General features: G+C 37.7%; 1 long non-coding RNA gene and 1 pseudogene across 1 annotated transcript in view; one reads left to right on the top strand and one right to left on the bottom strand.

The window, feature by feature from the left end:
* Nucleotides 1-17259, bottom strand: part of LOC134739620 (uncharacterized) — a 439770-nt gene that overhangs the window by 139189 nt on the left and 283322 nt on the right. The gene's annotated exons all lie outside the window — the stretch shown is intronic.
* The window catches only part of LOC129036829 (large ribosomal subunit protein uL30-like), a 49536-nt pseudogene that overhangs the window by 2049 nt on the left and 30228 nt on the right, over nt 1-17259 (top strand).

Raw genomic sequence — 17259 nt, 5'->3', positions numbered from 1 at the left:
GGCTCTGTCTCTTTCTCCCATCCTTCCTTCTTCCCTCCTTCCCCCTTTCAGAGTATGAATAAATATATAAATAAATAAGCCCTCCATGGAGGAGGAAAATAAAATTTCTATTGCCTTTTCTCAGCCTCTTTCCCCTTTTACACCCTTAGATAAAAACACAAATACTCTGATGTTGATTCCATCATAAGAATTTGACATGAAGCATGTACAATAAATATAAATTTGAAACTTTCCCTCATCCTTTAAATGTGGAAACTAGGATGGAAGACTCTTTTGTGTAGAAAAACATCTTATTTGAATATGCATGGGTAAATCCTAAGATTTAGCTGGAATAGGAGAGGTTGAAACAAGGAAACGGCAATTTGCTTTGCATAATAATGTAATGTGAATTTTCCACTTTCCCCAGGAGGCTTGAGAAGGAGGATGTTGGGAGATGGGAGTGGCTTGAGATTCAAAGAAGCTAGAGAGTAAATGTGATCTTTACTGGGTGGGTGCTGAGTCATCCTAATAGCGTGAGATGGGACATGAGTGTGTAACTTCAAAAGCACTGACTTCCAACTTACAAATGTAAGTTGCTGTGTACTGTATGCTGTAATTCCCTGCCTTTATCTGCGAGTCTCCCATGAGATTACATAGCCCATGAGATTACATAGCCCAGCATTGTGTGTGGTTGCTGCTCTGGAGAACAGTAAACAGGAGGTTTCCTTCCTGTTCTGAGAGAAGAAAACCAAAATGAGCAACAACAGCCTGCGGGGAGAGTAAAACAACTGGGGAAGTTAAGGAGCAGCAGATGGAAGCTACAGTGATAAGCTATCATCAAGAGAATGTGGCTGGGCATGGTGGCTCACACCTGTACTTCCAGCACACTGGGAGGCTAAGGTGGGAGGATTGCTTGAACCCGGGACAGCCTGGGGAACATAGCAAGACCCTCGCCTCTATAAAAGAAAGAAAAAGAAAAAAAGAAGAGAAGAGGAGAGGGGAGGGGAGGGGAGGGGAAGGGAAAGAAAAAAAAAGACAAGACAAGACAAGACAAGAAAAGAAAAGAAAAAAAAGAAAAGAACATACGACCCAAAAGGTCTTAACGTTTCTTTCAGCTTAACTAAGTTTTAGATAGGTTTCTTTCTGACTCCAGGGCTCTGACCTCCCTTTTCTTAGAGAATTTACTTCAGAAAACAACTTTCAGTTGAAAATTCTTTCTCTACCCTTTTGAGATGTAAATCTTCTTTCAGCCTCTTACCAGGTTTACAACCCAGGGTTGCCTTTCTGAAGACCTGGGATCTCTCCCTTTGAAATGTAAGCATCAAGAAAGGCAGCACCATCTCCTATTCTCTGTGGGAGGGTGGAAGCCTAACTTCAATACATTTCAATTAGCAAACACAGAAGGCCTAATCACATCGACTAGCCTCCTGCCTAATCTCCTCCAATACTTTTCCATTAGCTCACCCCAGCATTTAAAAACTGTTCCACTTTTTGTTTCAAATGGCGTTGAGTTCAATCTCCCCTATTGCAATAGTCTTGAATAATCTTCCCTGCTGTTTTAAAGAAATGCCTGGTGCAATTTCTCTTGGCTATTTCCCATCTCAGGAATCACTGGAAAACTGGGGAGGAGATCTTTGGACTGGGCACAGCCATGCAGTATGGTAGATCTCGGTTGGGGGTACCTGCCTAGAATCTTTTTCTTTTTTTAAGGAACTACCCCTCCCTACTCTCTATAGCTTTGTGGGAACTGCCAATCAATGTGCCTCCCCTCTCTATTCCCCCGCCAAGTGGTGGACAAACGATTGGGGCTGAGCTGGACCTGTGAAATTCTCAAGGGCAAGTGCATCTTTAATCGAATGGCTCAGGACAGGAAATGTTGAAGTGAATTCATCCCAATGTCAGCAGCTTAAAGATACTATTCATTAGCGTCTGCATGCCAGAGTCCAGGAGCTCTTTTCACTCCAACTCTGTTACGAACCGTAGTTCTTGAGTTGTTTCATTGGTTTTGCTGAGCTACTAAGCTACCCTACAGCCTTCCCTTATCACCTCTATTTTTTTTTTTTTTTACATGATCCATTACTCGCTTTTTCCTACTTGCAATAAAAGAATGATAACTGGTATATGTAAAATGGGAACTAAGCTCATTTTCATATGTATATATAATAAAGGACAGAGAAACCTTGGCAGTACATCGGTCCCATCCCACCCATACTATCCTACCTAATCCTCTTTCTCCTTCCTCCCCTCTTTCCTGTTTTTCTCTTTTCTTTCAATCCATTGTCTATGCATGTGTCTATGTTGGTTGATGCATACAGATTTTAATTACATATATTATATATAGATATATAATTTAACACGAGCACACATATATGTGTGTGTGTATGTATAGGTTTTTTTTTTTTTTTTTTCTTTTGAGACAGAGTCTTGCTCTGTCACCCAGGCTGGAGTGCAGTGGTGTGATCTTGGCTCACTGCAACCTCTGCCTCCCGGGTTAAAGCAATTCTTCTGCCTCAGCCTCCCAAGTAGCTTGGATTACAGGCATGCACCACCACGCCCAGCTAATTTTGCATTTTTAGTAGAGACGGGGGTTTCGCCGTGTTGGCCAGGCTTGTCTTGAACTCCTGACCTCAGGTAATCCATCCGCCTCGGCTTCCCAAAGTGCTGGAAATTACAGGCGTGAGCCACCACGCGTGGCCCGGATTCTAATTATATTTTTAATGTAGCTTTCTTAGTTTGATTCTTACTTTGTTACCCTTTCTTTTTCTTCTTTTATTAATTTCTCTGTTTCTTGAGACCAATTTTGACCACATCTTTGGCCCATCAGTTTGGTTCTTACTTTGTTATCCTTTCTTTTTCTTCTTTTATTGATTTCTCTGTGTTTTGAGACCAATTCTGGCCACATCTTTGGCCCATCAGTGACTTGTAAACATGTCTGCAACCAGTTGTATGAGTTTTGCTTCTCACAGCTCCAGGGAATGCAGGCTGCTACGTGGAGCCCTGAGGTGCTGCCAGTGAAACCCACTTGCTGATCCTCTGGTTAAGTCCTTGCTGAGAGCTGTTCAGGGGCTGTGAAGACATTGATCTCTTCCAGTTCTATCACTGAGGCTATGATGAGAATTCTCATTCTTTTTTTCTCCTCTGTGCTGTTTTCCAACCCTTATACAAATCTCTGATTTGCATTCAAGGAAGGCTTCACAATTTCAAAGTCTTGGATCAATATACAAATACAAGAGTCAAAACATTTACATATAGATGGTAACAGGGAGGAAAGTAAGGCCTGGATGTGTTTTCAAATCTGTCTACTCTGCATTAGAAAATGCATGAAATAAACAAAAAAGAAAGCACATGACTTAAAGTTAATCAGACCTCTGTTAGGATCTTGGCTCTGATGTTCAAAAGCATGTCAACATTTGTTTCTATTGTTGTTTCTGTTGTTTTAATACCATTGAATTTTCTCAGTTTCCAAATCTGTAACACGAAGCTTATAATTTCTGTTTCGGGGTTTGTGTGAAATTATGTAAATGAACCTCTTTAGTGCCTAATAAATAGTGCACACTAAATAAATAGCAGTGATGATAATGCCATTGATTAATTACTGTTATCTTTATTATTGTGATGAAAGTGATCCCTAACCATAATACATTACATTGGTGGGAGAAAATCCATTATCAGTAAATATCATTGCACTAGGTATGAGCATTAGTAACAAAAGTAAAGGCTTTTGCAAAGGAAAGGGGCAAATTTCTTTTAATAAAGCCAGGTCCACAATGGACAGCAAAAGAGTTATCACAGGAACCCTGTTGGGAAAACACAAAAACTTGGAGGGCACAGAAAACTTTTGTTTCTCTAAATGTAGAGAGATTTCCTGCCAGATGGGGTTTAGTAAGTGCTTACAACTCCAATATAAATAGACAAAAAGACTTAAAATCGGTAAACACAATCTAGATATAAATAGTACAACCTCATCTTTTATGTCACTTAAATAATTAAAACGCTTCTCATTGAATAATGAAGTTATTTAAGGAGAAACATCAGAAAAGCATCCAGCCGGCAGATCTAACTGCTTTTGCCTCGAGTGACATGTTCCCAGCAGTGGGTTATATTATGCCTTCATAAAACATGTTCTGTCATTTTTTTCAGTGCTGTTATTTTTGGCGGATAGTAAGAAAAAAGTATCTATCTATGGTGTATGAAAGCTCTGGATATAAATAAAGAAGTGAGTGATTCCTGACGCAGGTGAAGCCTTCCAACAACTTGAAGCAAAACCTGTCCAACCTAGAGGAGTGAAAGCAGCACTCATATGTAGAAATCTACAAGTGCAGGGATTTTAACCCTGGAACATGGGTTTCACCTTATCACATACATTTTTACCAGAAATTGCAACTAGATTAAGGGCGTGATCATAGAGTGAGATTTTTGCCCTAGGTTAGCATTTTTACACAATATTTTAATAGGTGCCTTCTAAAGGAGCTTCCAAGATGAACTAAGTTTGAAAAACACTAGGTTAGCAAATTTAAGTAGATTTCACCTCATTTTCCATCCAGCCTCCCCACTGCCCAGTGGTAGAGCTATTGCTGACTACTGTCTGTCTGTTTTCTCTTTCTGTCTTAATAGTTGGACATAGACTCAAGTTGTACTACATCTCTCAGGCTCCGTTGCAGTTAGGGGTGGCTGTAGGACTGATTTCTTCCCAGTGGAATGTAACTTAATGTGAGATATGTTAATTAATATTAACATTAATTAACGCATGCCCCGCTCTGTCTTCCTGCGTCACAATTCTTTAGTCAATCATTGTTTATAGTTGAAGTTTCTGCCTTATTCTTTCAGAATAAACTCCCAACTACTCTCACCTCCTCCGACCTGCCAAATAATACCCACATGCTTGCAAAATAGTTGGTCTGTCACAGGTGTTTTCTTGGCCCCTGAAACTTCCCCTGAAGATGCCTTCATAAGTTCTCAGACTTCCTGCTGACTGCGTGAAAATACCTTAGGTTTATCCAGGAAGCCATCTTTTGAAAATGACAGAACTGCTGTCATTTTGGGTCCTGGGATTATTCCATAGAGAAACAGAACTTTATTTATTAACTTAAAACAGCCATCTAGAATCACTTTGCCAGAGTCACAACCCTCTCTCCTCCACCTTGCACACGATTTTTCAAAATCTGAAAAATCCAGTGGTGAATAATGAGGTTTTAGATTTCAAAAGTGGATCTTTGAAGTCTCTATTAGGGAAAACACATGTGTGACAAAACAACTATTTTAATTTGCAAGCTTGTGGGTATCATTTGGCAGGTCGGGGGAGGTGAGGGTAGATGGGGGTCCATTCTGAAAGAACAAGGGAAAAACTTAAACTGTAAACAATGACTGACTACAGAGTTGTGATACAGAGCCTGGTACGTGGCTCACACATGTAATCCTAGCACTTTGGGAGGCCAAAACGGGTAGATTGCTTGAGGTCAGGAGTTTGAGAACAGCCTGGGCAACATGGTGAAACTCTGTCTCTACAAAAAATACAAAAATTACCCAGGCATGATGGCTCACACCTGTACTTCCAGCTACTTGTAGGGCTGAGGTAGGAGGATCCCTTGAGCCCAGGAGTTGGAGGTTGCAGTGAGCCGAGATCACGCCACTGCATCCAGCCTGGGTGACAGAGTGAGACCTTGTCTTAAAAAAAAAAAAAAAAGGAGTTGTGATGCAGGAAGACAGAGCAGGGCATGCGGGCAGAGAGGCCATTACAGCCACCTAGCCTGGGAAAGACCACAGTGAGTTGGCTTTGAGAGATGGGCTGGTCTCTGTTTGAATGGGACTCCCTCCACAGTCACCAATAGGGAACTATAGAGAAACCTATCAATGATCGGAGTGAGTCCTTTGCCATTCAGAACACCACTCCCATTTTGCCTGTGCTCAGGGGCATGCCTGTTGCCCTTCCCTTTGCCCATCCTCTGGGAGCATTCCCCTCCACAGCCATCTCCACTGTTCCCTAGGATCTTCTTGGGGAGTAATTTTGCCAATTCTTTCTTAGCCTTTTTGTCTGCATTATGATTGTAAAATATTCAGAAATCTTGCAAGCCACTTGTTAAACATCAGTAGCCTGTAATCAGTCATGGTGGAATATTTACACCATGAACACTGGCAAAGCTGGCATTACCCGTGCCTGTGAGCCCCGTGATATAGGTAGTAGAGACATGGCCTGGGGAGACCGTGGAAAAGAGGGAAAAACCCTCATTGCTGCATTTAGATAGTATAAAACTGAACATAAACAGTTGATATCTCCCATGCTATTAATGTCACCTACTCATCACCAATGATTATTCATTGAGTACTATAATATATTAAGTTCTGGGATTATGAATATATTCTAGCAAAAAATAAATGTTACCTATAGATGCTTTTCACCACTTAAATCCCTTGGGAGGAAATATTTTGAGACTTATAATTTCAAATAAAATGAAAACACAATAATAAACTAAAATAATCTATTTCTAATAATTGTGATACTTGGTTAAAAATATGAAGAATATACTTACATAGATGGGAGACAAAAAATAATCTGATCTCCATAGTGCATAATTGCCCTACCATGAAATCAGGATTTTCTTTCCCTCTGTCTTTGAAACTATTCAAGCAAAAGACCATTAATTGCCTGATGATCCTGCAAAACATGTTTACCTCAAGAAAACTGTTAGGCAATATGGAAACCACAGGAGTGGATTAGGCTGCCCACGCAAACGCTCTATGTCGTCTTCAATTTAAGGTTTGATGAATCAGAGCTGAAAAATGTGATCCCCCTACCTGTTTGTATGAAAAAGTTAAGTAGCAAAAAGTCTCTGAACATTATTTCTCCAGTTTCTTATTAGTAATATGACACTACTGTAAATTTTAGAAGCTGTGCTCCCCACAACCTCCCAAAGGTCGTTTGTAACTACATCTCCTATGAGCTATGAACTCTTGCCTTTCACAGAATAAAGTTGATCTGCTGACAGTAATGAGACAAATATGTATTAGCTTCATGCCTCGGAAACTGTAGTGCCCCTAGTGAATCCTTGACATTTACTGTGTGCAATTTCCCTTGGTGTAAAACGCAGTTTAAAAAACAACTAGAACGCGTGAACATGCTGGCAATAGCTATGTCAGCCAAGAACTGACTCATTTAAACGAAGTTATAACCTATTCCTTGAGTACTGAGTAGGGTGTGTGAATAAAATAGCAGTAGATACTTGGATGAGATGTTTAATGCAAAATCATGCTTTAACAGCAGTTTCTTTTTATTTAAATCAGGACCTCATCATTTAAAAAAATTCTAGCTTTTAGGAATGTGATTTTCTTACACATCGGGATTTAATAAGCTAAATCTGATACTATCACTCTTCAACACTTAGAAGAAAATCTAAAATCCAAACCCTTTCAGCAATCTGTGATTTAACTGTTGTGTACCTCATCCAAGTTATTTTCCCACCACTGTCCGTTGCCATGTCACACTCTGGTCTTCTGGCTCTCTGGCTCTGAGATGCCAAGCCCAGCCAGCCTCCAGAGTTTGGCATTTGATGGTCCTTGTCTTGCAATGTTCCTTCTCGCCATTAACAGGTTGCATACCTGGACCCTTTTCCTCCTTGCTGGCATAGCTCAAATTTCTCCTTCTCAGAAAGACTTTCCTTGACCACTCAACAAATTTGGACATGGTCACTCACTCTTTATCACATTACTCTGTTTTTATATTCCTCATATCATGGTATATTTTTTGCCTCCCTTTATTACAATAGAAAACGAGCTCCAGACAGTAGTAGCCCTTGTCTGTCGTTGGATGATTAAAAAGTTGTCCCAATCTTTATATTTTGAGAATGTTCTGTTTTCTACTGAGCATGGGTATTTGGAAATGCTTTGAACAGTACTTTCAAAATCTTTGCAATGGATCATAGAATCTACAAAAAATTGAATCCAGAAAGATTATCTACTCCAACTGCCTTGTTTTAAAGTTGAAAATGTGGAATTGAAATAGTAAACTTAGTCCCTTATTTCTGGCTCCCATTTCAAACCTGTCTCTGACATATTGGAATCTATTATGAAGACTTAGCTTTAAATAGGCCTTAACAAAAAATTTCAGAAGTTTTGTCTGAAATTATCAAAATGTTTGAAAATTAGACATAACTTATGTTTTGAAATTCTGATGAAAATCTGAATCTTTCTTGTAGAGCAAAAACCTTTTGTTTTGGTACAAAAATTTCCCACAGTTTTAGCGGTCTCATGTAATCGATTCTCTAAATTGTTTTCATTCTCTTTTTCAAAGGTCTACATGAAAAACCTATTCGTTCATTTATTCAGTCATACCTTAATGCTTGTGAACCACTTCAATAGGCAAAACAGGGAATAAGAACTCAAGAACACAAAAAGTTTTCCAACAAACGGAACTAAAAAGAATGACATGTAAGTAATTGTTAAACAACAAACGTCACAGAGATGTCACAAAAACCATCATCTTCATAAAAGTATGAAGATACATTTTTCCGAATGGCTTACTGTGTCATAAAGTTTGATAGGTGGATTTCTACTTCTCACATTTTCCCTGAAAACTAGGAATGGTTATTTTTATTTTATAGGCAAATACCCCCGAGGATTAGTGATGTTAAAAACAAACAAACAAAAAAACTTTGTCCAAAGTCACACAGTTCATTATTGAAAAGCTGGGAATCTGACTCCAAAGACCATAATTTTTATCTTTATTCCATGTGCACAGAACATTTAGGAATGGGTGAGTTTAGTGTATGGAGCCCCACACAGTCCACAATTTTCGGCCAGATTCTCTGAATGCCTTTCTGGCTTATGAGCTATAATGTGTGCAGGCTAACTTAGGTGCATGTCATTGCTGCAGGCAGAAACTACGTGAACTAGGTGTTCATATAGCTCAAATTGGCATGTGTCTTTCATTATTTAAAACAAAAACTGAATTATTAAAAATAAGTTTTACAGAATAAATGCAAGTATCATGTATTCAAAATGGTAAAAATCAAAATGCAGAGGGATAGGGATGATAAAAAGTCATGTTCGGCGATAAAACGTTTTGGACAGAAATCACTAGGAGTTCCACCACGGTTTGGATGAATGGAGAGAGATGAATTCAGACAAACGCAATCCTGAGGGCTTTACTAGGGACAAGGCTGGTCAGCCACCGTATACGATGATGTGTGCTGGAAGAGTTCCATTTTGAAGCTTCAGGGAATTCTTCTGAATGGGTGGTGATCATGCCTACTAGTTGTTAATTATTTTAAAAACTGCCCTGACTAGCACCTTAAAGGGGGAATTCAAAAGGAATAAGACGTGTTTTAAGCACAGATGTTTTAGGTATTATGTTAGCTACTTCCTACATTGAAACTCTTACTATCTATCTACAAGGTAGCGGTCCTTATTTAGATTTTATAGATTTGGAGAAGAGGCTGAGAATTGAAATTCTTTGCCTAAGATTAAGCAACAAATATTTGTATAGGTCACTTCTTGTTGTTATGTAGCTACCCAGCGTTCATTCTTCTTTCTTCTGGTATATATTCCTTTACCAAGGAAATATAGTATGTAACACTATTGACTTTGAGATTCACATTCTTCAGACTTTCCTCCACGGTGTATATAACACTATGTTTCCTTGGTAAATCATCTCTTTCAAAAGTGTGAGTCCACACTCTACTCTAGGCTTGAGGGATGTCCAAACAGGTGTATTTTTTCTCTGGACATAGTAAAACCTTTGTAAAGGATCATGACCCCAGTCAAGAAAATTCAGAATCCAAAGGGAACTTTTATCTGAAAGATTGGGAAGAGACACGCTCTTTTTTGCTGGGAAGAGAGCTTTGAGGATATAAATCTGATACTACTGGAAGCCAACCTAAGAGGAGTGTCTGTTTCTAAATATACTAGGAAACAGAACACATGGATAGAGAACAAATATTTTAGATCTTATGTTCATATGTACCTGAAGTCATAAACCTTTCTCTGAATTTTTCAATTCCACTGACCAGTACAATCACTTAATTGCTTAAGCCACATGGATTGGGAATTTCTATTACACACAGACGCATCCTTGGAAAACTTTGGAGGCATTTTTGGTTGTCAGTACAATATGAGGGTTTTACTAGCATGACACAGGAAGGGATCAGGAATTCTTAACGTTCTGTAAAGTTGCAGAAAAATTCTACAAAGAGAAAAATTGTTCTGCTGCAAATGCCAATATTGCCCCTTAGAGAAACACTGGTTGCTGAGAAGTGTGTTACTTGGAGGAAATCTTGCACACAGCCTGCATATAAATGAAAACATATGTATAAAGTTTAGGAGATAATAAGGATACCAATAAGATCTCAGGGGGGCTTATATATGGCAGTAGGAAAGTACAGCTAGAAAAGCTCTGCTGTTGACAGTGTGTAAAAATATGCATTTGCAGTTTATCTCAAGGTAATGGGGAACCATGGAAGGTTTTAGAGGAGGAGGATAATGTGATAAAAAGCAGTGTTATAAGATGACTAATTTAGGAAAAGTATATTGGGCAAATTACAAAGTAGAAAGAAAGGAGGCAGAAAAACTGAGCTGGCTTAAGACCTGCTCAATAGGTCTTTATAGAAGAAAGACTCTCTGTTTTTGTTGTTGCTTCCTCAGCATATTAAGATTAGCTATAAAATAAGAGTACAATAAGAAATCAGCCTTTGTGGCAATGTGTGCGTGTATGTGTGTGTGTACCTGTGATGGCTAAAGTCCAAATAGAGGCTATGACCGAAAACAGAAAAATAAATACTACCATCATGATATGAAGTATGTTTCTGGTTCTTCTGTAAACGAGAGCCATTTTCTTCACCTAGGCAAGATCATTTTCATTTGATTAGAACCACACAGCTGTGAAATGACTGAATATGAATTGGACAACCTCACACATCAGACATTAATCCAAGTTTGAACTTTAAGAAGAATATAGTTTATATAAATTATGTAGAATGAGGCAAACTACAATATATTTAGTAAGCAAGCATTTGTAAAAATATGTATTTTCATTTCTGCCAGTACAGAAAATAAATTGCTTAGTTTTTCCTAATTGTTAAAGTGATACAACACATATCTATGATATTTATTGACTTTGAGATTCATATTCTTTAGGCTTTCCTCCATGGTGTATGCTTTGTTTTTGATAATCGGTATTTTATCTACCAGAAAATGTGTTAATTGTCAGCAACAGGCCTACCATGTAACTGAAACACAAAACTGGAAGATGACATTTGGTCTTGTTTCTGGGAAGTTCAAATATTGAAACTGTAATATTATGCCAGATAGTTAACTAATCATATTGATACTTCTAATTCACTATTTTTGTCTTCACCTTCCTTCCCACAAAATTGGCACATTGAAACCCGAAACCCAATTGTGGCTGTATTTGGAGATGCTGCCTCTAAGGGAATAATTAAGATTAAGAAGAGGTCAGAAGAGTGGGGCCCTGATCCAATAGGAATAGTGTCTGTATAAAAAGAGACATGACAGAACTTACACGTGTTCTCTCTCTCCCTCTCTGTGTGCACACAATCAGGGTGGCCAAGTCAGGATACAATGAGAAGGCAGCCAGGGAGAGGGCCCTCACCAGGAACCAAATGGGCTGACAACTTGAGCTGGAACTTCTTCCCTTCATAACCATGAGAAAATAGATATCTGTTGTTTAAGCCACCCAGCCTATCCTGTTTTGGCATTTGATTATGGCATCCTGAACAGACTAATACAATCATCTTACAAAAAGTGAGGTGAATTAAAGAAAAAAGATCAGGAAAGAGCAAAGAAACAAAGTGACATCTGTGGTCAGTTCTTAAAATAAATGGCATAATGAGATATATTATTCATTCTGTGATCAAGAAAATACGGAACAAATAAAGAATTATTACCAATATTGAACACTAGGTAAGAAAACTGTTCTTACTAGAGAAGGATTAATTTCCTATGAACTTTCTGCCTCTAATGAGAATGTGTAACAGTTGTTATATATATATATTATCTTGTAACAAGATATATTTTTATATTATTATTTATTATTTTATCTTTATATTATTATTTTTCCTCCAACTGGTTTCCAAACTCTTTGGAGCCAATAACTCTATGTGTGTCTGTATTTATATCCACAGCCACATCTATGTCTAATAAAGGCTTGATGACAGTCCCTGGTTTATATTTCATGAATATATATTGATTGATTCATAGATTTAAAAGATAGCCTATCACATCATATTTTTATTATCCATTTTCTTGCCCATATCCCTAGCAGACTACAAATTCCTTGAGAGCAGAAACTGTTTTTTCATCATGTAGTAGGTATTCAATAAATAGCTACTGAGTGTAAATAAATGACATAATAAATCAAACTGAAAACAGGAAGCTGTGAGTTGAGTGTAGGAGACTTCTTTCTTGAATGGAAATTAATTGTGAAAATGTCTCTGCGGTGGGAAGCCACTGTCATCGGGGACTTTCACAGGAAGCTTGGAGAATGCTAAAAACTAACAAATGTGCTGGAGGAGCCTAAAAGCTGAGATTCTGTGTTGAGGAGGCTTTGAAACAGATAACTTCGTTCGTATATTATAGAGTCCTATACATTTAGAATAAAACAAATTAACACTGAAACACAAAGAAAGTATACATACACATATACATACATACATTCATACATACATACACACACACACGAAGCTTATTGCTTCTTTGTCAGCATGTACAAAGACAAGAAGCAATACAAAGAAGGAAGCTCATTGACCTTATTTTGAAGCATTTACAAAACATAATGATTTCTGTTTAATCTATTGAAAATACCTCAGAATGCTAAAGGAAAAGTTGTTTTACAGCTCAGGAGTCTATAAAGGTTCTGACAAATACTCTTTCCTTTTCAATTGTCCAACATACCCAATGCCTGACCTTTGTCCACCTAGAAGCATCTGTTCCTTGACTGTTTTGATCAGAGTGTGCCAACAAAGATAAACACAGCTAATTGCCTTCTCTACTGCAGTACAAGCTAGTTAAAGACAATAGTAACAGCAAAACCATGAGACACCTCAGACCCCACATCACCCAGTGCTTTAGAAAATTTTCAAGGGCAAATGTACTTGGCATTGAATTTAGGTTTGAATGGAAGCAACATCTCTCTCCTGAGTGGTAGCTTTAAAGAAAGCACTGTAATAAAAATTTTATCTTCCAAAATCCTAGATTTGTCATGTGACATGATGTCGGTATAAGTGGAAAACAGTTTATTTTAAAGGAAAAAAGAAAAGAGAGTATAAAGAACTGAAATGAGAGATTCGAGTGAATGAAGGAGGGGAAAAGGAGGAAAGAAAGAAAACAGCAAAAATCAAGATTCTGTTAGAGTATGCCAAAGGTCAAATTATGTTTAATAACCTTTCTAATTTTGTGAGGTATAAATGTGATGATAGTCATGTCATGACATCATTTAGCCCTAGAATTGAAGGAGTGCTTGGTCATTTAGATAATGGAGCTGAGGATGGTAATAGGATGAAACGGATAGTGCAGGGTGACAGGTTAGTTCTTTTAGGATCATAGGCTTCTTCCTAGTGCTGCATAAAAGGGATTATTATATTGGCTTTCAGAGGTATCTTGACATTTCCATTAAAATCATGATTTTGACAGGTTTATGTATTCAGCCCTTTTCATTTGCATGGGATTGAAACTTGACATTAAAAATCCTCAGACCAAATGCATTTTAAACATCATGCATACTTGCATATTTATGTATGCACACAGTAAATGCAACATGTAAGCCTACACAATATATATCAAGTTTTAATAGGTCTTATACTTTATAGTTTTTACTGAATTCCTCATTGCCTTGGGAAGTGTTAAATAATCTACCTAAAAGATGAAAAATACTTGAAGAGTTTGAATGAATGTGGTCTGGATGAAAAGCTATATTTTTGGTAGTAGCCAGGATACTTGCTGCTTAATAAGTTAAGTATTCTAGGCTTTTAGTACAACTCATTTTATTTGGTGAAGGCTTTTATATCATTTTAATGTGTTATCACTATTTTTTCATACCTTTTGGCTTTTATTTTTCAAGGGCTGTGCAATTTCATTTAAAAGCATCACATTTTATTCATTGAAAGTCACCAGCATAGACTTATTATTATCCCTTATTAAGTCAAATTGGGCTTTCTTTACTGTGTTCTATGTCCTTACTATTCAAAGAGTTTTCAAAGGACCAGCAACACTGGTAGCACCTGGGAGCTTTTTGGAAATGCAGAGTCTCAGGCCCCACACCTGACCTACCCAAATCAGAGTTTTCCTTTTAGCAGGATGCCTAGGTAATTCCCAGGCACATTAAAGTTTGAGATGCTGTGGTCTAAACAATACTCAAAAGAAAAACAAGTAAAAACTCTAAAATATTCTTAGATTTTCTCTTTTTAAATTACCAATGTATTTAGAAATAATCAAAGACCAAAACTTTCACTGGAAGCTTGATGTCATGTGCAGATGTCTCAAAACCTTGAGAGTTTAGCATGCCATTTCTACTGCTGTTAAAGCTCTCTGTAGCAGGAGTGACAAACTGGTCCCTGAGCCAAATCGGGATCATAGCCTGTTTTTATATAGCCCGTGAGCTAAGAAAAACTTAAATATTCTTAAATGATTGAGAAAAGTCAAAGGAATAGTATTTCATAACACATAAATATTATAACATTTAAATTTCAAAGTCTATAAATGAAGTTTTAGACAATTTATTATCTATGGCTATAATGTCACAGTTGAGTAGTTATAACAGAGAACATATGTCCTGCAAAGACAAAAATATTTATCATTTGGCCCTTTAAGGAAAATAAAAGTGAACCCCACTCTAAAATATAGATCTGTGTGTGTGTGACATGTGACAATACCATTAAGTACGAACCCACTTTGTTCAATAAAATTATTCAATGTTCTTTAGAAATTTGGACACTCGAGCTAGGTGAATAGAGAAATAAATACATAAATCTGAAACTATTTTTATTCTGCTTTGAGATCAGTAAATGAAAAGTTTCATATCATAAATATCCATAACATATTATATTGTTAAGCTTTTAGATTAGTACATGTCTTAGTCTGTTTTGGGCTATTATAACAACATATCTGAGAATAGGCCACTTATAATAAACAGAACTGTATTGGCTCACAGTTCTAAAGGCTGGAAAGTTCAACTTCAAGATGCCAGCATCCAGCAGGGGCTTTCTTGCTGCATCATCACATGGAGGAAGGCAAGAGGGTGAGAGAGTAAGAAGGGGTTGAACTCACCCTTTTATAACAGCACCCATGATGGTGGAGCCCTCGCAGCCTAATCAACAATTAATGGTTTCACCTCTTAATATAATACTGTTACAAAAGCAATTAAATTTTAACATCCATTTTGGAGGAGACCAACATTCAAACCGCAGCATTATATAATTACTTTAGAATGATGTTTAACTGCTATGGCCACAATTTAGGAGGGTAATATGCTAGGAAGCCTTGTGGATGCAAAATTTACTTTATATCAACTTGAGTTTTTAAAATTAGGACAAAGCTCCTGTGAGTCATTCTTCAGAACCTCTGATGTTTCTTGTTTAGTGTGGCTCTTCGATTTTTTTTTTTTTTTTTTTTCGGAGTGGACATCTCCAAATTGACCACATCTACAAAGATTTGACAAATCCCTTCCAGGGCACGGTCACAAAAATAAAATAGATAGAAATTGTTGGTGAGTAGCAAATATTTGTCACAGAGGCCCTGAGTTTTACTCTAAAGGAAGAAAGAAGAGCAGTAGTTCGGGCAGTTGTATGTAAAACACTATAGCAGATTAGAAGACAGCAGTGATGGGACTTGAGAAAGATAGAACTAGTACTGCAATCTATGACTTAGGGAAAGGACAGAGGATCTCAAAAGTCTGTGAAGGCATTACTATAATATGGTAGAATATAATGATGGCCTTCATAATGATGGTTCTGAGTTATGGAGGAAAGAGATACCTAGAATACTTAGTACTCTCTGTTTAACATAATAATAATAATCACAAAACAATGTCATGGTTGACATTGTCACTGTGAATCTTTATAAGAATTGAAATCCACACTAGAAAAAGCAATGTGCTAAGCAACAAGACTTATTAAAAAAGGTTAATCAGGCCAAGTGCGTGGCTCATGTCTGTAATCCCAGCACTTTGAGAATCCAAGGTGGGAGGATGCTTGAGCTCAGGAGTTCAAGACCAACCTGGGCAACATAGGGACAGCCTGTCTGTAAAAAAACTTTTTTTAAATTAGCTGGGCATGATGGCATGGCTACTTGGGAGACTGAGGTGGGAGGGTGACTTGAGCCTGAGAGGCTGAGGTGGGAGGGTCACTTGAGCCTGCGAGATTGAGTCTGCAGTCAGCTATGATCATACCACTGCACTCTTGCACTGGGTGACAGAGTAAGACCCTGTCCCAAAAAAAAAAAAAAAAAGTTAATCATGTTTTAAAAACAAGAAATGTACCCAGAAAGAGATTCCCAGTCACCTATGGGGTCTTTACGTAGTTCTTCAATAATGCAAAGTATATGTCTCACATTTAGTTAAATAAATTATCTTGAAAATGTGTAAACGTGTATATTCCATTGCTTGCCTCCGAGAATAAAATATGTTGCATTGCATTCTAGCAACTAGCACCATTTTAGCATTCAGCTAGTTCTTCCTTCATGGGCTGTAACTTGGCTCATTCATCAGCCTCAAATGGGCTAATTTAAAATAGTCTGAGAAAGAAAAGGGGAGAAAAGCTAATTGTCTGCAAAGAGGTGTTAAGAATGAAATAAAAATACAGAAAATTAGGAGTTGAAGAGGTATCTTTTTCAGCTGTTGCAGCCTACTGTCTGAAGACGCGTACCAGTAATTTGTGAAGATGTGTGGGTATTGAATTGCTCTGCGCACAAAGCCAGTCCAGTGAGTGATAACTCCAGCACCAGCTTTGACTTGAGTGGATTAGGTGCTAAGTGGGTTTAACAAAATTACCCAGAGCATTACATCATATTCCTCCCACTTCTTATGACAGAAGCTATTATTCCTGTGGGGCTCTGCTGAAAATGAAGTGGTCAGGAGTATGAAAGGGGTGAAAGGCTGTCGGGATGAGAAGGATGGAGGAAAAAGGGATCCTTATACTGGGCCGTTGCATTTTGGAAAATGGGGTAGAATTTTGCTGAAATCTGAAGTGTGTGGCTTAAAATGATATCTTCCTTATATTTTTACTCTGGTGAAGATTTAGCAAGATTATCCCCCCAAAACTTGCTACTGGCATTCTTAAT

The sequence above is a fragment of the Pongo pygmaeus genome, chromosome 4 (assembly GCF_028885625.2).
Source record: "Pongo pygmaeus isolate AG05252 chromosome 4, NHGRI_mPonPyg2-v2.0_pri, whole genome shotgun sequence".
In the NCBI taxonomy this organism is placed as follows: domain Eukaryota; kingdom Metazoa; phylum Chordata; class Mammalia; order Primates; family Hominidae; genus Pongo; species Pongo pygmaeus.
This window is presented reverse-complemented; position numbering and strand designations above follow the sequence as displayed.